The sequence below is a fragment of the Diceros bicornis genome, chromosome 4 (assembly GCF_020826845.1).
Source record: "Diceros bicornis minor isolate mBicDic1 chromosome 4, mDicBic1.mat.cur, whole genome shotgun sequence".
Lineage (NCBI taxonomy): Eukaryota > Metazoa > Chordata > Mammalia > Perissodactyla > Rhinocerotidae > Diceros > Diceros bicornis.
The window spans coordinates 69,605,520-69,628,017 of NC_080743.1; positions in this window are offsets into that span (position 1 = coordinate 69,605,520).

The window sequence follows — 22,498 nt, forward strand, 5'->3', positions numbered from 1 at the left end:
CATCATTTATTGAGAGCCTGTTATGTCAGCCCAGGCACTGGGCTAACACCGGTCATATACATTATACCATTTAAATGTCTGCAGAATGAAGGACAAATTAACACTTGTAGAGGGAGTGATATGTGAGCCAAGACTGGAGGTGGGACAGAACAGGGTGTGTAAGGAAAGTGGGGAACATGGGTTAGTTCAATTTAGTAGAAGGAGAAGGTGCTGGTGGAAGATATATCTGGAAAGTAGGTTAAAACCAGATTGTAGAGGGAGCACTGAGAATTAAGGAACACTTTTGAGTAATAAGATATGGGCATGAAGGAAAATATTTGAGCTGCTTAACAGCTATTCAGCTCTAGACGAGTAAATGGAAAACCTATTTATCATTTGGGAATGGAAATTTTGGAGGCCTGTAAAGTCAATGTTAGACTGCATTTTCATGTGTTTCTGCATAATTCTGTGAAAATCAAATGTCGCAAATCAAACTGATTTTAAAAATCAAATATTTTAAATGCACCGAGAGACTGGAATTTTAAGGAATCCTTTTTTTTTTTTTTTTAAATCAATAATCAATTTGATTTGCAACTTTGGAAAAGTATATCTTAAAGTGTGGTCATCCATGTTTAGGAAGTAGTTGATGCAGAATAAATTAGATTTTTTGTGAAATATTAATGTTTGGTTTCATAAAGAAAAAAGGCAAAGGTTGCCGTGACCGCATTTATATTGGAAACAGTGTCAGAGCATTTCTAGGTAAGGACAACGTGTGTCTCTGGTAGAGAGAGATCAGACTGGAGGCTGGTCATGTGATTTCACCAAATACCTCAGTGAAAGAGCACTGTATAGACATCTTGAGATGACTCCTGGAGAAATAAATGAAACTGGATCTTTTAAGGTTTCATTTAGCCCCAATTCCTCTTTTACAAGTGACAAAACTAAGGCACAGAGAGACGTGCCCCTAGCCTAGGCTCAGACAGCCAGTTAGAGGTCAACTCAACCGAAGCTGATTGCGTTGAATTCTGACGATGGCTGCTAATATCTGGTTTTCTTGGTATAAGACGCATTTCTTTCAGGGACTGATGCTGATCATGAGCTCACACATTGCCTTGGAAATAATAAAAATTTGAACTCTTAAGTCTACTTATATATGGTGTGTGTGTTTTTTCCCTTCTTCTTTTCGCTGCCATAATGGAATCCAAAATAGAACAAAGACGTGTTAGATATTCAAACCGTGCCTAGCTAACAATTTATAGCTATCCCTATCTAAACATGTTATATATCAAGTATCTAAATAGAGATCAGAGTCATTTTTCTTTTCTTGCTGCCAGTAGATAAGTAAATAGAAGGAAAAAAAATAGCCAGAGAAAAAAATAGAAGGAGAAAAAAAATGCCATTTGCTTAAAGTAAACTAGCTTTTATTATGGCCCTGAGAGATAAGGAAAAAGCATTTCAGAAGGTTGCTCTGGTGATAAATCATGCAGAGGAGATTAGAGCTTAGAAGAGACAGGATTGGTGCAAGGTGCATGGATTCGTTTCATGGGGAAAGTGTTTCATTTCTAACCTTGGTAGGTTGCATGCAGCTCCATCAGCAAATGTTCAACAAATTCAAACCAACAACCAGTTTTTGACTACTCAGAGTGTTTCAAGCCTTGTTAGGAATTGGGGACATAGTAGTAGAAGAGGTACATTTCCTATCTGTAGGAGCTCACAGTCCAGTGGGTAACACAGCAGGAAATAAGAATTACAGTATGGTGTACATGCTATGATAACATGACCTTGAATATTATTAGAATGAAGAGGAAGACCATGTTGCCAGCATTGGAGATCGGGGAAGGCTTCCTGGAGGAAGTGATGACTGTGTGATATGGAGATAGAGGGAGGCTAGGAAAAGATTTGAGGAAGGAAGTTGTTCCAGACAAAGGAACAGCATGTGTAAAGGTGTGGAGGCATGGAGGCCACTGCTTATTCTGCCTATGTAGCCAGAAAAACTTGACATGTTTCCTATCAATTCTATTCCTGTGATAAAACAAAGTGATTCTCCACCCATCTCTTGATCCTGTAAATTTCAAAAGAGTCAGTAGAATGTATTAGAAGACTGCACTAGAGAAAATATAGAGTCATCGAAAAATACAAGACCAGGAGTGAAGAGATCTGGTTTACAGACCTGACTTCAGCCCTCCTTGTTTATGTGATCTCTCAAGGCTTAATTTTCTTTTCTGTTACACAGAGATAATAATGCCTGCCTACATCACTAACTCCTTGTGCTAGTGATGCTAACAAACTACAAAATGCTGTATAACATAATAAATTTGACATACATGTACACATGCATGCACACACACGTGTAAGTATATAACATAGTTCATTAAACAGTAAATAGACTATGTGTAATAATTCTCATGACCTAAATGTTTTTCTTGTGTTGCATATCCTCTACATTGCAACCTATACAATCAACCAAAAACATACATCTGATCTGTCATTTCCCTACTTAAGACCCTTTAAATGACTCCCCTCTGCCTATCAATGCCCAAACCTCGATGTGCAAGACTCTCCTTGTTACTTTTTAGTTGAATCACCCACAATTTATTTACTTTGTTTTAGTAATACCCAGAGATCAAGATGGCTCATTCTCCTCCCTCCTTGTTCTTTTTCCCTTTACTGCCCCAGTCAAACTCCTGCCTAGGATATAGTTCATCTTCTGCCTGCAATAGGGACCATTTTGAAGTACCCAGACTATCTACTACCACATCTGAGGTTCCTCTTGACTATCAAGGAATTTCTAGCTCATGTATTCCCCTTTAACCTATAAAAGTCTTGATAATGCACTGGGCCTAGCTGGTAAAAATGGGTCCTAATGCAAACTCTCTATGCCCCTCCCCTCTCCCCCTGTACAGAAATATCCTTCTCCGTTTCCCTGATGGTGAAAGTTTTAGATGTGTTATTGAGGCTGATCTTAAAATTATAAGATGTGAAGCTAATTTTACACTTTTAGAACATCATTTGTCTAAATGTTTGATGCCAAATATTTGTGCGTGGATGCAGTGCTCAAAAAGTCCATTAAAAAAACCAAGCCATTTATGATGAACAGTATTTTCCAGACTTTGTCCATACTGTGTGGTCACATTTCTAGTAAAACTCATGTGTCTAAAGGGTCCCTTTGGATTATTTTCCTACACAAAGGGACAGTGCCGATAAGAGGTGATTTCAACTCCCCCCTTTAAGGAAGTAGAAATGCTTTCAGCTTTTCTACAAATTCTGTTTTCTCTTCACGCCCAAACTATGCTCACACCCTTCCTCCTACCTCTTTCCCGACTCTCATCTTTTCATCTGTCTGGCAACATGGGCTCGGTGGTGGCTGCTCTGCTTCTACTGGAGCAAGTGAAGGCGCCTGGCTGCAAAGGCCCCTAAAAGCCCCCATGAACACGGCAACCCATGCATGGCTTTGCTTTTTCTCCGTGGGGAGAAGGACCTAAGAGACAGAAGGTTGAATGACTCCATCTCAAGACTTTCAAGAGGGTGGAAGGCAAGTCCTCAGACATACACAGAGCCTCTGGTTCTTAAACTTTGTTGTATTGAGTCATTTGGGGGATTTTTTATGAATTCACATTCCCCATCTTATCCCTAGAGATTCTGATTCTAGGCTACCGTGAAGAGAGTTTGTATAGTGGAGGGTAAAACATAGAAATAGTTGCCCAAGCTGAAGAAAGACCTGCTCTATTTTCCTGAATGTCTCAGGATATGAAAATCTTGCTTCAATGGGGGTGGGCGCCCAATGCTGGGGAGGGAATTGATTCATTAGCTTAAAGCTTTGCTGAGCTCTTTGTTTTGTTTTGTTTAAAATATTCAGTAGCAAGGGGTCTCTAAGCTTCCATATGTACTTGCTATGGACCCATGCACATACTCTGCCCACATCAGGATCAATAGTGTGTGTGTTTGTGAGTGTGTGTGTATGCAGACATGTGTGTATCTATTCTTTGCGGTTTGGAAAACACAACATATCCCATATTACTCCTTTTCTGAATAGAGCAGCCGCTGCCTGCACGGGTGTCACTGAGACCTCCACCACAATCAGGATGGCTAATTGAACAAGTGCTGTGTGCATGACTGGAATGTCACCTTCCATAGGCACCCTTCTTTGTATCCTTAGCCCCCAGCTTAGCAGCATCTCCTAGCCCCCCACATATGGAAAGGACCTTTCATGGAGCTTTATTCAATCACTTCTGTCTCCTTTCTGCATCTTCTCCACCATTAGCTTTAGCTAGCCTTTCCTAGCCCCAACCTTTCACTAGCTCCTCAATGACCATGTTCCTTTATAGACAGTCCTTGACTTACAAACTATCATATGACCCTCCAGCCTACTAGAGTGAGTCTAATATGTTTCCTGAACCCTTACTGCTGCCCTGGAGTGCTGTTGCTGTTATAAAGTTGGGGCACGGGGACTAACATAAAATATTTATAAGCTCCGTATGTTGCTTACTTATCTAAGCCAATTTGGTCATGAATAGTTAGGCATTAATGGTTAGAAGGGGTTGAAATTAACCATGTCCTGATAATTTTGCTGCTAGATTATACAAAAAGTAGAATAAATTCTACCTTAAATGTCCACATTTACTATATTAACAAGTAGGCACAACAGTTCATAAAACCTATTCTGTAAGCTCATTCAAGATGAGGGTCCACTGACCCTCTCCCTGCGCCAGACTGAAGCAATAGGAAATACCAGGAGGCCGTGTAATTAGTAAAGGGAAGCTGCATCCTAGGCTGGTTATCTCTGCTTCAAAGCCTGTGCTCTTCCGTATGGGCTGATGTGTGGAGGATGGGCAGAAGAGGAAGAATTGGTTAGGAAAGTAGTTAAGAGGCTTTTTCAATGGTCTAGAGAGAGATAATGGTATCTATGTTGGTAACAGTGAAGTTGAAGAGAGGTAGACAGATTAAGAACAGATTTCAAAGGTAGAATGGATAAAATCATGGTTTGTATAAGCAGGGTGGATGATGAAGGAAAAGAGCAATTAACACTTAATTCCAGATTTTTGGCTTGAGCAACTGAAGTGGATAATGTCTTATCTTGTGAAAAAGGGGAAAATTTTAGAACAAAAGCGTTTTGGCCAGGGTGGGAAGAGGTTTAAGGAAGAAATGTGGAATTTGTTTTGAAATTCTTATGTTTTTAGATGCTTATTAGACATACAAATGAAATGGCAATTCAGCAGAAAGATAATCGTGAATCCATGTAACCCTCTTATGAAACTTGCAAGTCAAGTTTGTTGCAAAATGTAATCCTAAATAATTAAACATTGATATACAGTATAGATCTTTTGGGATAGGGCAATTACATTTCAAAGGATGTTTATTAAAAATTACAATTTGGGTCCTAGAGAAGTTGATGGTAAGCTGTTCTTTCTGACAGTTTTATAACAGGGTGTTGAGTCTTTATTCTAGTTCTCTGGAAAGGACAAGGTGGGAGGTTTTCAAATATCTTCTTTAAGGCTTTTCTGTGTCTATCCCCTTACTTAGGAAACTTTATTCCAACTTCCAGGAGACTGAACAAAGGCTACTTGTATTGAAATTCATTTTACCCATGTGTTAAATGACCTCCAAGGGTCTAACCTGAAAGCCTATCTACTCTTTATAACAGGTTTTTTTTTTTTGAATGAAAAATATATCCTAAATTCTAAACAATACACATAAATAACCTTGGGAACATAGCCTGCTAGTAAATCAGAGACCGCCTGTACTTCCTTTCTGTTATTTCTCAACCCAATTTTCAGTTAGGAGGAAGTTTAAAGGAGGAGAATATGCTGAAAGGGCTCAGCTGTGTATCTAGACAGAATTTTAATTGGAATGTGAATCATATTTGGATAGCAGAGTAGAACTTGATATAACCCAGGTTCTCAGGAACAAAGGTAACACCTGTGTTGGAGATTTTAATTCTTTATTTTGGGGGGAAGATCAGCCCTGAGCTAGCATCCGATGCCAATCCTCCTCTTTTTGCCGAGGAAGATTGGCCCTGGGCTAACATCCGTGCCTATCTTCCTCCACTTTATATGGGACCATGCCACATCATGGCTTGACAAGCAGTGCGTCTGTGCACTCCCGGGATCCGAGCCTGAGAACCCTGTGCCACGGAAGCAGAGCGCGCTCTTTTTTTTTTTTAATTTTTATTTATTTATTTATTTCCCCCAAAGCCCCAGTAGATAGTTGTATGTCATAGCTGCACATCCTTCTAGTTGCTGTATGTGGGACGTGGCCTCAGCATGGCTGGAGAAGCGGTGCGTCGGTGCATCCCACCCCAGCAGCGGAGCGCACGCACTTAACCGCTAAGCCCCGGGGCGGCCCTTAACCGCTGCGCCACCGGCCGGCCCCTGTGTTGGAGATTTCAGAAGTGAGAGGCCCATGGCTCCTGCATGGCACAACTGCAGAGGCACCACTCACAGTGTATTCTCTGAGAATTGTATCTCCTGGAGTTGTGCAACACAGAGTCCGTGGAGATGCCCCAAAGGCCATTATATAAACAGGACATATGTGAAGTATCATGGCAAGGACATGGAATTTAGAATCAGATAGGCCTGGATTTCAGTCATGCTTTACTACTTACTAGTCATAGGGCCTTAATCTATATAAGAAAGTCATTTAACCTATATGAGTTTCAGTTTCCTTACCTATAAAAGGAAGGTGATAAAAATCTATCTCATTAGATTATTATTTTGTTGTTGATTTGTGCATTCATTCATTCAACAAATATTTTTTGAGCATCTACTATGTACCAGGCACATGCTTGGTGTTAGGCACACAATGGTAAGTAAAGCAGACCTGCTCTCTCCTCTCATAGATCTAGATGGGAGCTAATTACATGAGCAGTTGTCATAAAGTAGAATAATTTCCCCATTAGAGGGAAAAGGTATTCAAGTACATGGCAGGAAGACCTTACATCAGCTTGGGGGATACAGTTCTGGAAAGGCCACCTAGAGATGTGAAAGATAGAGTTGTCCAGATAAGAAATAGATGCAGACAGAATATATCCCTATCCTTATCCCTTCTGTTTAATGACCCATGTCCTGTTGCTTCTCTCTTCTTAACATTTCTTTCTTCTCCAGGTAGAATAATCTTAGGCAATCAGGCAGTAAAGCTCATAGAATGGTCTCTAAGTCATTTGGGCCCATCTTTTTGACCTGGTTCTTCTGCTTGAGAATTCCCCAAGGTAAAGTTTGTTTCCCTTTCCTCTTACATCCTCTAACAAACCAAACCGACTTTCACTTTTAACAATAACCTCCATATTGGTGACTCATCAATCTGCATAGCTGTGGTTCTCAGCTAAGGGTGATTTTGCCCCTTGGAGGACACTTTGCAATATTTGGAGACATTTTTGGTTGTCACAACTGGAGGCAATGGCTATTGGTAGCTAACGGGTAGAGGCCAGGGATGCTGCTAAACATCCTACAATGCACAGGACAGCCCCCACAACAAAGAATCATCCAGCCCAAAATGCCAGTAGTGCTGAGGTTGAAAACCTGCTCTATAGGCCCCCTCACTCGAGCTCCACTTGTTCAGTTTCATCAGTGTCTGAGACATTTCCATTTGGACTTTACAGCATTATGTTACTTTAGAACCAAACCCAGCCTCCTTTTCTTATTTCCATCAATGATAATAATAGAATTTACACTTACATAAGTGACCCAGAAGTCCGTGGGGATGGGATGGCCTGTCCTAAGAGATCCAGATAATGTGGCTTTTATCCACAGACTGTCGAATCCATTGCCCTCTCCCCCAGATTTCTATAAATACCTAAGGGCTTATACTCTCATATTTCTCTCTGCTTCCTGCACTTTTTTCCCCTACAGTTTCCTTCTGCTTCAGTCTGCATCAGGCTAGACATAGCACTCAGTCTCTGAACAGGTTTACCAAAAAAAGACACTCACATCAGACATTCTTGAGTTTATTACCCTTTATTGGAGATTTCTGAGGAGTCATAGAGAGAGCACGACATTGCACAATGCAATCTCTCTCTTTCTTTTATCTCTCCCGTCTCTGTTCCCATCCTATCCCTCTTGAATTATCCTTCTAGAATGCCAGATTCTTTTCTATTGAAAAAGCAACTTCCTCCTTATCTGAAGGTTTTCCATCCACTGATTCCTGAAGATCTGGTGGAGGTTGAGAGTTTTGAGGTTTACTCACTACTAGTAACACTTATCAAGACATTTTTAAAAGTAAAATAGTGGTATCTCTGAGATCATTTCTGGTGTATAAAATCTACTTGTTTTTAAAATGTTTGTTATTCTTACATTAATTAAAAATTTTGTTGTTTTCAAAATGTTTTCTACTTGTGAAATAGAAAAGTGTATTAAGATGTAGGTCCAGTAACACAAAACTGAGATGTAAAACCATAGTTGGTTAAGGATATAAAACCAATATACAAAAATCTGTTGCATTTCTGTACATTAATAATGAACTATTAGAAAGAGAAATTAAGAAAATAATTCCATTTACAATAGCATCAAAAAGAATAAAATATCTAGGAATAAATTTAACCAAGGAGGTGAAAGACCTGCACACTGAAAACTGTAAGACTTTGATAAAGGAAATTGAAGATGACACAAATAAATGGAAAGATATTTCAGGTTAGTGGATTGGAAGAATTAATATTGTTAAAATGTCCATATTACCCAAAGCAATCTACAAATTCAATGCAATCTCTACCAAAATTTTTCACAGAAATAAAACAAACAATCCTAAAATTTATATGGAACCACAAAAGACCCCAAATAGCCAAAGTAATCTGGAGAAAGAAGAACAAAGCTGGAGGCATCATACTTCCCGATTTCAAATTATATTGCAAAGCTATAGTAATCAAAACAGTATGGTGCTGGCATAAAAACAGACGTGTAGATCAATGGAACAGACTAGAGAGCCCAGAAATAAACCCATGCATATATGGTCAATTAGTTTTTGACAAAGGAGCAAAGAATATACAATGGGTAAAAGACAATCTCTTCAATAAATGGTGTTGGGAAAACTCGATAGCCACATGCAAAAGGATGAAACTGGACCACTATCTTACACCATACACAAAAATTAACCCAAAATGGATTATAGACTTGAAGGTAAACCTGAAACCATAAAACTCCTAGAAGAAAACGTAGAGGGTAAACTCCTTGACATTAGTCTTGGGGATGATTTTTTGGATTTGACACTAAAAGCACAAGCAACAAAAGCAAAAATAAACAAGTATAACTATAACAAACTAAGAAGCTTCTGCACAGCAAAGGAAATCATCAACAAAATGTAAAGGCAACCTACAGAATGGGGGAAAATATTTGCAAATCATTATCTGATAAGAGGTTAATATCTAAAATTTACGACGAATGTATACAACTCTATAGCCAAAAAAAGCCTAATTTAAAAATGGGCAGATGATTTGAATAGACATTTTTCCAAAGGAGACATATGATGGCCAACAGATGCATGCAAAGATGCTCAACATGGCTAATCATCAGGGAAATGCAAATCAAAACCACAATGAGATATCACCTCACACCTGTTAGAATGCCATTATCAAAAAGACAAGAATCACAAGTGTTGGCAAGGATATAGAGAAAAGAGAATCCTGTGCTCTGTTGGTGGGAATGTAAATTGGTACAGCCACTATGGCAAACAGTATGGAAGTTCCTCAAAAAATTAAAAATAAAACTACCATATAATCTATCAATTCCACCTTTGGGTATTTATCCAAAAGAAATAAAAACACTAACTTGAAAAGGTATATACACCCCCATGTTCCTTGTGGCATTATTTACAATAGCCAAGACAGAAAAGCAAAAAATATATATATGTTATATATTTATATACCTATATATATAATGGAATATTATTCAGCCATAAAAAAGGAGATCTTTCTGTTTGCAACAACATCAATGGAACTTGAAGGCATTATGCTAAGTTAAATAAGTCAGACAGAGAAAGACAAATATCATGTAGTCTCATTTATATGTGGAATCTAAAAAAGAAAAAAAAAAAACGAAACAAAAATCTCACCAAAACCATAGTGGCTTAAACAAGATAGTTTAGTTTTCTACTCTCAACTATCTGAGCTAGTATGGTAGCTCCATTCTGGGAAAAATGGGCCCAGGGATCTTCTCCCACTTGCTCTGCTGTTCCTGGGGTATAACTGTTGTCTGCACAGTCCGTGATGGCCATCTACCACATCCTCCTTCCACAGGAAGAAGAGGGAGAAAAAACATAAGGCGTGATTCTTACTTTTAAGGGCAGGACCTGGAAGTTGCTCCATCAACTCCACTCCTATTCCGTTGGCTAGAACTTAGTCATATGGCCACTCCTAGGGACAATGGGAGCTGGAGAATGTCATCTATACTCTCACTGGTCATGTGTGTAGCTAAAAATCAAGAGCCTTCTTCAATGGAAGAAGAGGAAAATGTACAATTGGCAATATCTTCCTCAGAGGGAACTTGGTTTCAGAAAAAGTACCAGGCTGAAAACAATGGAGATATGTGTATCTTTACTCCTTTTTCTATTCCTCCTATTTTCTTGATTACTTACAACGCTCCTGATACAACCCTCATTCAGGCCCTCCTTATGATAGGACTGTAGTAATGCAGTTAGTTCCTATCAATTTGCCACATATAATTGCACTGTGTTCTGTACAGTTCCTTGGACACCAAGGAACTGCACCATTCCTTGGGGCAAACCCTTGTCCTGAGTTAAACCTCATCCTGGCAACAAAGGCCCTCCAATTTTTAACCTCCATTTTCCAGTCTTAACTCCCTTTGGTAACACATATTTCTTGAACACACTGTCTTAAAGCATTTTCTTCCTTTTTTTCCCAGTCATTCCAGACCAGAGATGTGTCTCTTCTCTGAACTCTAATATGCAATGAGTAAAGGTTGCACTAGGCAGTTTCACATTTGATAATTTATGTGTATGTGTATATGCGAGTATGTGTGTGTGTGTGTCGGGGGGGTCTCTTTTGGAGGGATGTTGGGAGTCAGCAGAGGTGAATATGGAGTGGAAAGGGCCAGAATGTGAGAGTCTTGTTAAGAATTACTTAAACCTATAGACCCACGGGCATTATCAAGCACTCCTGGGATGAGGGCATCAAGAATTTATACTGGGAGAGAGGCTAATTAGAAAAGAGTAATCAGACAAAGTGCTCTTTGATCTCAGTGAACACTTGCTTAGCACTGAGAAGGTAAATCCTAATGAGATTGGAAGCTCAGGACAAGCAGAGGCCTTGACTTATCCAGTACTAGCAACATCGATGAAATGCCAGCTGGTTTGTTTGTTTTTCTATTTGGAAATACTTAAGAAAGTAAATTACGATGTTCCCAGAAGAGATATTTATTAACAGGCTGGCTATGATTCCCTAGCCATCCCAGGAGAGGGATAAAACTGGAGAAGAAGGAATACAGTAGGATGTCAAAAGAGAGAAAAGTAAAAGACTATCTTCCTTCTTTCCTCCCTCCCTCCCTTCCTTCCTTCCTTCCTTTCTTCCTTCCTTCCATCCTTCTTTCTCCTCTTTTCATCTCTCCTAACAGGGGTAGGCTATGACCCCTAGCCTTTCCAATGCATGGAAAAGTGTTGCCACCTGTCAGTATTTTAGGACACTGAACTGCCTCCAACTAGGTTTAATTTTTGCTTCTCATGTGCATATTATCCAGCTCTTATCTCATTTAATGTTATGAGGGGTCTCTGCTTGAATCTAATTTGTAGTCATCCTAAGATTTAAACAAGTTGTGATGATGGGGTGGGCATGAGGAGAGGCCCGATTCATATGAGGGGCTCAAAGACATTCATAAAGTAGAGGTTAGAAAGAACTAACCATGAGAAAAGAGAGATGCAGGCCCACTTTTTGTTCAAGGCCAGAGGGCCAGGGTTGGAGAGGAGGAGTGATTCTGAGGGGTGCAGCCTTCGATCTATAGCCCAGCCCACAAAGAACCATGCCTGAATCCTAGAGTGAACTGGATGTAGTAAAAATATGGGTAAAAGAGCTGTTTCCCTAAAATCTCTGCAGTGCGTTGGGAGCCCGAGGTATCAGGAGAATTGCTGCCCAGACCTGCAGCAGCAACACAGGTGATGCCTGTGACTCCAGCGGGAGTGGAGGTGGTTTAACCAGAGCCATTTCAGTGGCCATGAAGCCAGTCACTGGCAGCCTTAGGTGGGTGGCATAGTAGTGGGTCCTGTCAACATAACAGTCACATCCGGCATAAGCATTGGCAACTATGGAAGTCATTGCCTCTGAGCCGAAGCAGGAGTGGAGGAAAGTCACAGAAGACCAAAGTAGCCAAGATAACTAATTCACAGAGCAAATTTGAGACATGCTCTGGGGCCACGGTTTCCACAAATAGGTTAGAGTGAATCTGTAGGTCTGTAGTTACCCTCAGGCTGTCAGCTTTAGAGGCTGTGGCTAGATAACACTGGACTTGGGAGAGATTTAGAGCCATCCAGCAGAATCCTTTCCTTTGATAGAGGAGGAAGCTGAGATCAGTGAAAAGTTAAGGGATATGCTCAAGTTCAGAGGGAGAAACTAGACTCTGAATTTAGATCTTCTGATTGTTAGAATGGAAGTCTCTTATGACAATAGCTTCATTTTCAGATTATTTTATTGATTAAGTGATCATTTTTGCATAAAGGAGTACTGAAGAAATTCTGGTCAAGAAAGAAAAAAATCTCCACGTGTGTTGTATGATGGACCAGCCCCACTCATGGTCCCACACAGTCATCACCCTCCTCTAACCCAGGCCTTGAGTTGTGCTCTTGGACTTAGATTAGTTCCTTCTTAGGGGGCTTCTGAACCCTGTTTCTATTACCAATCCTGTTGACATAAGCAGGCATGGGCCTAGGTCTCTGGTGAACACAATTAGGGTAAAACAGAGACTTCTATACTAATCAGTGGTCCAATTGTGGAGGCCAGAAGGCCTGGGCATTGAAGAAAGATGGCACTGGAGGAAGAAGTCTATATTGTCATGGTGTTCTGATTGGAGGAACCTCAGAGCAATGGGAGCAACCCCTGGCCTGGGAGGACAGAGAGCCTCAGCCCATCCCTTCTGCAGAGGAGGATGGATGGTGGCAGTTTTTTCCTTTCTTCTCCTGCTTTTTCTTCTGACTATCATCTGGGCTGTTCCACAACGTTTCTCTTCTAGCGTCCTTTGATTTCTTACTTAGTTCTAAATCTGAAACAAGCCTTTCCAATGCAATGCATCTTCTTTTACCATTTAGAATTACGATAAAATATCGAGTCCACATTTGCAAGAAGCTTAAGATTGTACTAAAAATTGTAAAACAAAAACTCATACCCTTGAAAAGGTCAAGCTGCAGAGACAGAATATATGCCTGCAATCAAAAGTATCCTAGGTGCAAACATATATCTGGTAGGCACTAATTTTTGAATATACCTCTTAAATGCTATGCTGTGCTTATATGCATGCTCTTCTTTAATTTGCTATCATCTATATGTGATCTGTAATTTTTTAACAGATGTGGAAATTGAGGTTCAGAGAAATCAAGGAACTTACCCAAGGTCAAACACAGTGAGTAAGTCCTAGAGCTGGAATTCAAACTTCAATATCCATGGAGATCTCCCACCACCCTCAAATTGAGTATGTTATAGCTGAAGACCACAGGTCTGACCGGCAATAATGAGGACATGAGTCCTAGAAGAGAAGAATTTTGCCCTAAGCTTTGAGAGTTATGAAGATGAATGTAACTAACTTTCATCAAGTGCCTATAATGTGCCTAGTGGTCACTTTACATGTCATCTCACCTAGTTCGCATAATCCTGTGGAATTAAATATTTCAATTCTCACTTTAATGATTAAGAAACTGAGGGTTAAAGAGGAAAATTTAACAAGGAAGTTCTCACAGCTACTAGGGATCAGAGCACAATTTCCAACCCAATCTGCCCTTGAAGTGTGTGACTTTCACAGAGGTGGCAGAGAGGGAAGCCTGGAATTTCAGGTGAGGGAACTCCCAGGAGCACTAGTACCAGAGTGGAGAAATGTCATATATAAAAGACCAAAAGAAAAATTGATTAGGCAAAACACTGGGTTCAAAAGGGAGAAGTAAGAAAAGAGGGTGAAGCTTTGGGAGAGGAAGTAGATGATGGATCTTGAAGTCAAAGTTTATGTTAGGTTCAATACTCCTGGCCTTGGGAATCTACTGTATAGTCTTGGGCAGGGTTGTGACATGGAAAGATAGGGTGCTAAAAGATGGCTTCACCCTCTGTGTCTAAGACAGAAAAAATGAGAGCGACTGGAAACTAGGCAACTGCCTGGGAGGTCTTCCTTAATCTCTCCTAACTAAGGATGGTGGTGATAGTTGCGTTTTTTGGAAACCGGCCATGTGCCCAGCTCTGATCTAGGTACTTTACATATACATATACTTCTCGAATATTCCCAATTATTTTATGAACTATTATTGTCATCATCCTCATTTTACAGACAAGGAATCTGAGGTTCACAGACTAAGTAACTCCTGAAAAGCAAATAATAATTTAGCGGCAGAGCTAGAATTCAGACAAGTCGTGTCTGACTTCTCAGCCGTTGAGAACCATGCTGCTTCTCACCATTCTCCCACCACTTGGTAACAAGGGCACAGCCATCCAGAGTATTCTCATTGGCACAGCTTCCTACACAAAACCATAAGAGTGCCTGAAAAGAAGAACCAGCAGTAACTGCTAACATTTCTCTTGTGCCAAGTGTTTGACTGTCCTATACATATGAACACTAGATCAGGTGTTAATTTCTCTGCCTGGGCTGAGAAGTTCTTGGCGCGACGTGTTTCAGGCTAAGCTTGAGATTTAAACAGGCTGTTCTGGGTACAATGGATGGAGACTTTCTTTGACGAGGCTGTAGCTTTGTAAAAGCTTCAGAAAAGGTGCTAATCGTGTACAGTTTACCTGCAGAGGTTTCCCTTTCATAAATATTCTATTTTCTCTCAAAGAAATTGACTAGTTCCTAAGAGCCAAATGTCATTGCATAATGGCAGAGACTTTAAAATAGATCAAAGAGTGTATCTCAAACTTTTCCACTCTCCTAACTGCAGGGGAAGTGAATGGAAGCCCCAGGGGTTTGGAAGAGAGTAGGTCAAGAGGAAAACATTTCTTTGAAGTTTCATGTTTCATCTTAAAAATTTGTGTAATTTTTAAAGACACATCTGTGTTTTAAAATTAAAATGTGTTTAAAATTAAAATGATTTTAAAACTAGAGAGGGGCACCATGATAATCTAGTAGTTTCACTCCCTAGCACCCCACCTCTTAATTCCAAAGTCTACAAAATCCCGTGAGACAACAGATGTAACAATTTTCAACTACATCTGTGTGGCGGTGGGAGCAGACCCTTCCAATCCCATGCTTTCTCTGCTGGCAAAGGGAACCAGAGGGTCATAACCCATAACAATATCGCGTACCAGGACAATTGCACTATGCGCAGACCAAGTTTGCAACTAAACAGACTACCAGGTCTCTCAGGACACCTGAAAGCTAATGTAGTGTAGTGGTTAAGGATGGGGCTTTGCACTTATAGAGCAAGGATTCAAATACTGGCTTTGATGATAATAGATGTACCACCTTGATTTATTTATTTAGCCACTATAAATCTCAGACTCAGAAAGGTTAAATATGTAAATATATATTATAGTATTTAGAAGAATGTCTCGCATATTATAAATGCTCAATAAACGTAGCTTTAATCATGGTGAATGATTTTCAGATCACTAGATTTATTTTTGAATGTAAAATTTAAAAATACATAGGTCAAAGTATTGCAAATGATTATTGTCTCTTAAAAAGAAAATAACCTTTAATAGTAGAAAATATTCAGATGTCATCTATTAGTTCTGGAAACCTGAAAAAAAATTCTAGTCTAAATTTTTAAACATATACTACACGGCCCCTTCCCTCCACGGTATTGAAAGAAACATTGTGATGCAGCAAAATCATTGCAAATACATACAGAAAGGTTAGGAGAAGGCAATCAATGAACTAACACAATTTCTCAACTCTTAGAAAACTATTAAACTATTCTTACACACTAGTGTGAATATCCAATGGTTGAAAAACAGCATAAAATTCAAGGAAAACATGAATATATGCATACTTAAGAGTAGAAAATAGTGGAAGCAAAATTTGAAAACTTAATAATCAAAGAATGCCAATCAAAAGTACATATATTATAATAATTGAATAATGTAAAACAAAATGAAGTCCTTTAACTCAGTACCCTGTTCTAGGGTTGGTGTGGAGTATGGGGACTTCAGTTTTTCAATCCACAAAGATTCACTGAGCTAGGTGTTGTGTTACATTCTGGAACAGAAGGTGTCAGCGTCTATTCTCAAGGAGCCTATGATATTAGGCTGTGACAATGTTTCTCCTTCCTCTATGATGGGAATACAGTAGTCTGATCCTTCCAGCTACTTCCTGTTCCTAATATATCAGATCTAATATTTGTTTCATCAGGTCTTTGACTCTTGCTAACTGGACAACTATGACGTTGGGAAGACAGCACTTTAGAACACCCTTACCTTTCTGCTATGGTCTGAACGTTTGTGTCCCTCCAAAATTCATATGTTGAAATCCTAATGCCCGATGTGATGGTATAGGAGGTAGCGACTTTGGGAGGTGATTAGGTCATTCCTAATGGGATTCATGCCTTTATAAAAGAGGCTTCAGAGAGATCTCTCACCCTTTCCACCTTGTGAGGACACAGTGAGAAGGCACCGGTTATGAACAAGGAAGAGGGCCTTCACTTGAATGCAGCCATGAGGACACCTTGATCTCGGAATTCCCATCCTCCAGAGCTGTGAGAAGTAAATTTCTGTTGTTTATAAGCCACATAGTCTGTGGTATTTTGTTATAGCAGTTGGAGCGGACTGAGACACTTTCTGAGAAATTTATTTTAGAGACTCTCAGGAAAGAGAAATCTGGGGGCAATTCAGAATCAAAGAATAATGTATTGATTAGAGGGACTCATGCATGCGACAGACATATATTTCTTGGTTGAATTAACACAGTTTGGTGAGAAAAAGAGATTTTAGCACTTACTAGACTCTCTCACCATGATGTGGTCAGAAAAACTGCAAGCGTTGTCTGGTGAATTAAAAAAAAATGTTTCTGGAAAGAAACAGAGTCTCTGTCTACAGCCCTGGGTATGGGGGTAATAGAATTAGATTTGATGCATTTGTATGTTGAACCATATTAAATTGTCAGTATGTGGCCATCTTTGACCTAATAAATGTCAATGTCTTATGTTCAATTTAATACTTCTCATGAAGACATGAATCATAAGAATTTTTTGTATCTAGAAGAACACTATAAATAATATGTGGTTGCCAAATGAGTGCTCTGGTTAATGAGTACACGTGTTAAGGTAAAACAGATTGGTTGCATGGGCTGTGGTGAACTAGAAAGGCTTACTCAGGGAAGAATGAATTTAGATAAGTGGAAAGAGGACAATCAGTTCAGGCAGGGGCAAGACTACACCATAGTCTATGCAGGGGTTAAGAGTAATTCCAATTGCTTGCAATTGAGGAATATTTAGTGGAGTCTGTGATATTCGATGGGGAAAGTTGGAGCCATATAATGGAGAGCCTAGGATATCCAGTTAAGGAATTTGAATTTTTTCTGCTAACAGTGAGGAGCCATGAAAGTTTTCTAAGGAAGGGAGTTGTATGATCAGAGCAATATTTTAGGAAAATTCCTTTAGATCTAATAAGCATAGGAATAGAGCCTGCAGCTAGAAAAACCAGACGGGACGGTATTGTGGGATAAGAGAAGTGGGATGCAGGAGAAGACATCAAAGGTGGTGCTAATTGTTAAGTTCTGAGTGGCCAGTGGCAGAAATTGAGAAGCAGGAGTGGAGTAGAACATCTTTAGGAGGGACTATAAAGAATTTATTTTAAATTTTCTTGAGTTTAAGGTTATAGCTGCATTTGTAAAGTAGGTATTAATAAATGAATAAAAATAAGAACATTGATAATATCTTTTGAGCACTTAAAATGTGCCAAATACTGAGCTTAGTGGTTTTGAGGTAGTCTCATTTATCCTTAAAACTAGACTAAGAACTAGACACTATTATCAATCTCATTTTACGTAAGATGGCATAAGAGGTAATCAGACTCATCAGGCATTTACAGATGTCAGATAGACTTTTAGAAAGCATGCCAGGGATGCAGTTGTGGAAAATTATACACAAAAGGGATGAGGATGAGGGGACCAGCGAGCATTGGAAAGAAGGTTTAGAATGGGAAATTTGTGCGTGTGTGTGTGTGTGTGTGTGTGTGTGTGTGTGTGTGTTTGAGACACTATTGATTTCAGAGCCCAAAGTCCTGATCTTCAGGAAATTGTAATCGTCATCTTTAGCACCCAAGACAAGAAGAGTAATCATTCTCTCATTCATTCATTCCTTCATTCAATCATGTTTGTGGAGACTGTGGCATGTGCCAATGACTACAGTAGACAACAAAGAGATGAACTTGACACAGTCACAGCTGTTAATTTTCACTGTTTAGTAAGAAAATGGTATCAGAGTTTTTGTGATTTGGGTCTTAGCAGGATGGTAACAGAGATGAGCAGGGTTGTACAAAGAAACAAACAAACAGACTATAGGTTTAGGCTGTGACCTAAGAGATAAAATTGTGGTATGTAGCCAGGGTTGGATATTGAAATCCATGCTGCAAATTACGTGGCTGAGGACAAAGGCCAATGAAGCAGGTGAGGTAAGCAGAGAAAAAGATGAAGGAAGGAGATGCTCACACAATCTGATGTATTTCTGTAGAATGGCATCTCTTGCCCAGAGCTATTTGTCAATGGTCTAGGCACTCCCATCCTAAGGGCAAAACCTAGCACCGAGTGCTTTTTAAATACTCTTTGGTACCCAGGTCTATTTGTCCTTGTGGGGGACAAAGATATGCCAGTCATTGTCCTTGCCTCTATATGTTTACAATAAAACCAAAGAGGTAAGGATTTACTTGTATGGAACCAATAATCAACAAAACAGCATAGAATTAAACCAGGTGCTAAGTAGAGTGATACAGTCATCAGAGACGTAGAAGCTCATGAAGAGAGAGCGCTAGAGTAAGATGCCCTCAGAATTCAAAAATAAGCTTAAGTCTGAGAGTGAGACCAGTACAATTAAACTCTTAGTGGATAAAGTTAGCTGTCCTTAAAAGAATCACAATGGATCGAGCCACAAGGGAGCTGCCCTGGTGGTCTGGTGGTTAAGATTGGGCGCTCTCACCCCCGTGGCCCAGGTTCATTTTCCCATCATGGAACCACACCACCCGTCTATCAGTTGTCCTGTTGTGGTGGCTGCGTGTTGCTGTGATGCTGAAAGCTATGCCACTGGTACTTCAAATACCAGTGGGGTCACCCCTGGTGGACAGGTTTCAGTGGAGCTTCCTAACTAAGACATCCCAGGACAGGAAGAAGGACCTGACCACCTACTTCCACTTCCACAAAAAAATTGACCATGAAAAACCTGTGATAGTGAATAGCAGCAGAACATTGTCTGATACAGTGCTGGGAGGTGAGAGGTTGACACAAAAAAGACCCGGCAGAACAGCTGCACGCAGGGTTGCTAGGAGTCAGACTTGACAGCACTAACAACCAAGAGTCACAAGCAAGGAGCCAAGAATGAAAACTGTCAGGGAGAAAAGTTAACCTAATCAATAATATTGTAGGCTCTTGACAAATACCTTGCGTAAGGTGCTTGGTGGTGCTTTGAAAACATTAGCAGTCTAAGAGTTAGAACTTACGTGAAGAAGAATGTATTTAGAGAAGTGGAATGGTTTACTAGGGGCCTAGAGAAAATAAAAACAATTTATTATGTCATCTCCAGCCCAGTGCAGAGGATAGGATGCCCTATCTGGCCAATGCAGTCCCCTTGGCAACTAACCACACAAAGATGTATGTTCCAGGCTCTCAATGTTGCTGGAGGGAATTAAGGGAATTCGGCTAACTTGTTCTGATCCCATGCTCACTGACCAACTTTGTCTTTCCATGTAGTTGTCTCCTCCTCTGTTGTAATTGCATGAAGAATTCAGCATAGATTAAAGCAACCAGGGGACAATGTTGGATGTGACCTGGACTTCGAAGAGGGTGGGATTTGGGTGGGTGCAGAAGAAAAGGGCTGACATTTTGGGTGGGTAGGGTAGCATGAGCAAAGATGCAGAGGCCAGGAGATGACAGAAGGAACACTTGGCAATTCTGAGGCTGAGTAGGTACTTCTCAGTCCTTCTAACATTTCCTTCTCCATGCCCTGTCCTCTCATACCCTGTAGGATTCTTTTCTCCTTGTCCTAATGATGTGACCATGCCAGTTTCCCTATCCCCTTGACGCAAGGAGAAATTATCTGATACAGCAGAGGTCAAATGAGGCTAAGGGAGCTCTCCTTGACCCAAATTTTAGAGACACCATTATCAACTACAACCAGCACATGCCCTTAAGGAGATGAATCAGACCTGGGGGCTTACAGGAAGCTTCCTGCCAGAGGCCAACTTCCAACAGCTCTTCCTGCAGCATGCAAATTTGATCTAACAGGTGGTAACTCAAAGAAAATAATTAATTTCTATGATTCTTTCACAGTCACACACCAGACACATATTCAAGGAATTGTCATAAATATTAATATTCAAGGAATTTCATGAATATTCAGTGAATGGCAAAAAGATCTCCAGAGAGTCCTATGGTGTTCTCCAGAAAGGACTGCTTCTTTCTTTGCAAGCTCCCTCTCCATGAGAGACAGATGAGAGGACAGGGTGGAGATGGATGAAGAGAGATGAAACAACCTTTGCTGTACAGCCTTCTGAGTTGATGATCTACCTCAGCTGGATTTGCAAGCGTATAATCCAAGCCAGATGGCTGGCTGCCCTCCCTGCTGCATCTAATTAGATGTGGATTTATGCTTCCTTCATCCATGATACTTGATCTCTAATACTTCTAGAGTTCATAGAGCAGGCAGCCCTTGAAGCCCTTTAGATTTTCCTGTGTAGCCCTTGAAGTCAGCATGAAGGGAAAGACATAACATTATGAACTGTTTGGCTGCTGAGATTAAATGTAGTTTTATATCCATGAAGGCCTAAAACAATTTCATTGAGAAGGTGCATGCTGGCATTTGAATTCTAGTTAATTAATATGGAAAGTGGATTAATACATTAATTTTTTAAAATTACACTTTTACTTTTAAAATGTTAACATTAGCATTTATAACATTAAGAAGAAAATTATACTATAATCCCATTACCCACACTCCCAAAGATTGTCCTTCTCTCTGATTTCTTTCAATGTTTATTTAGATGTATAGACACTTTTTGTATAAATATCATTATAGCACATATATGATTTTGCATTCTGTTTTTTGTTTTCTTAATATTATTTGAAATAAACTTTTCCGTGATTCTACCATCGTACTCATACTTTCTGTTGTAATTGTTATATAATATTCCTTCTAGTTAATGAAGAACTTAAAGAGAAAATAATACTATGGCCAAGAATTTCTGTGGGCATTTTATTTTGCTTTGGGCAAATTCCCAGTACTTACTTTGGGGGAAGTTATTGATATTCACTGGATTTTAGCTTCCTCATCTGTAAAATGTAGGTAACAAAATCTAGTCCATAGAGAGTGTGTGTAGACTAAATGAGATAATACATGTAGAAGACTGTATAGTGCTGCCCAGTAGTAGGTGTTCAAGTCATGGAAGTTAGCGTAATTATGTAAAAGGTAGATTTGGCAGAAATCTGTAAAAAGACAATAACACAAGGCTTCCATGCATGCAGCACAAGGCACATTAGTGGAAGGGGTTATTTCTGAGGTCTTTCTTTTCCGAAGTCTCTATTCTTTTCCTATTCTAAGTGTTATGATTGAATGGTGTCTCCTCCAAATTCATATGTTGAAGTCCTAACCCTCTCAGAATGACTTTACGGATTTGGAAATAGGGCGATCACAGATATAATTAACGAAGTTAAGATGAGGTCGTTAGCGTGGGCCCTAATCCAATACGACTGGTGTCTTTATAAAAAGAATGTCACATGAAGAGAAAGAGACATGCATAGAGGTAAGAGAATGTGAAGAGACACAGGAGAAGACGGCTACGTCCACTCTGAGGAGAAAGGCCTGGAACAGATCCTTCTCTCACAGCCCTCAGAAGGAGCCAACTCTGCTGATACCTTGATTATGGACTTCTGGCCTCCAGAACTGTGAGACAATAAATTTCTGTTGTTTAAGCCAGCCGTTTGTGGTGCTTTGTTACCACAGCAAAGTAATATAGTAAGGCTCTCCCTGGCGCCAGTTTGAAGGGATGATTCAACATTACTTTACTTCATGAAGAGGGAATCTGTTCGCTCACATAAAGAATTTAATGCCAGATCACGGAGTGAGACTAGACCACTAACACAGTATCTAGGGGAGCTGAACTAAACTTTAGATATTAACACATTCACACAAGGATGCTGCCTGCCAACAATATGAAACATTGTAACCATCATTATTACCCCCTGCCTCCCTCCTGTAA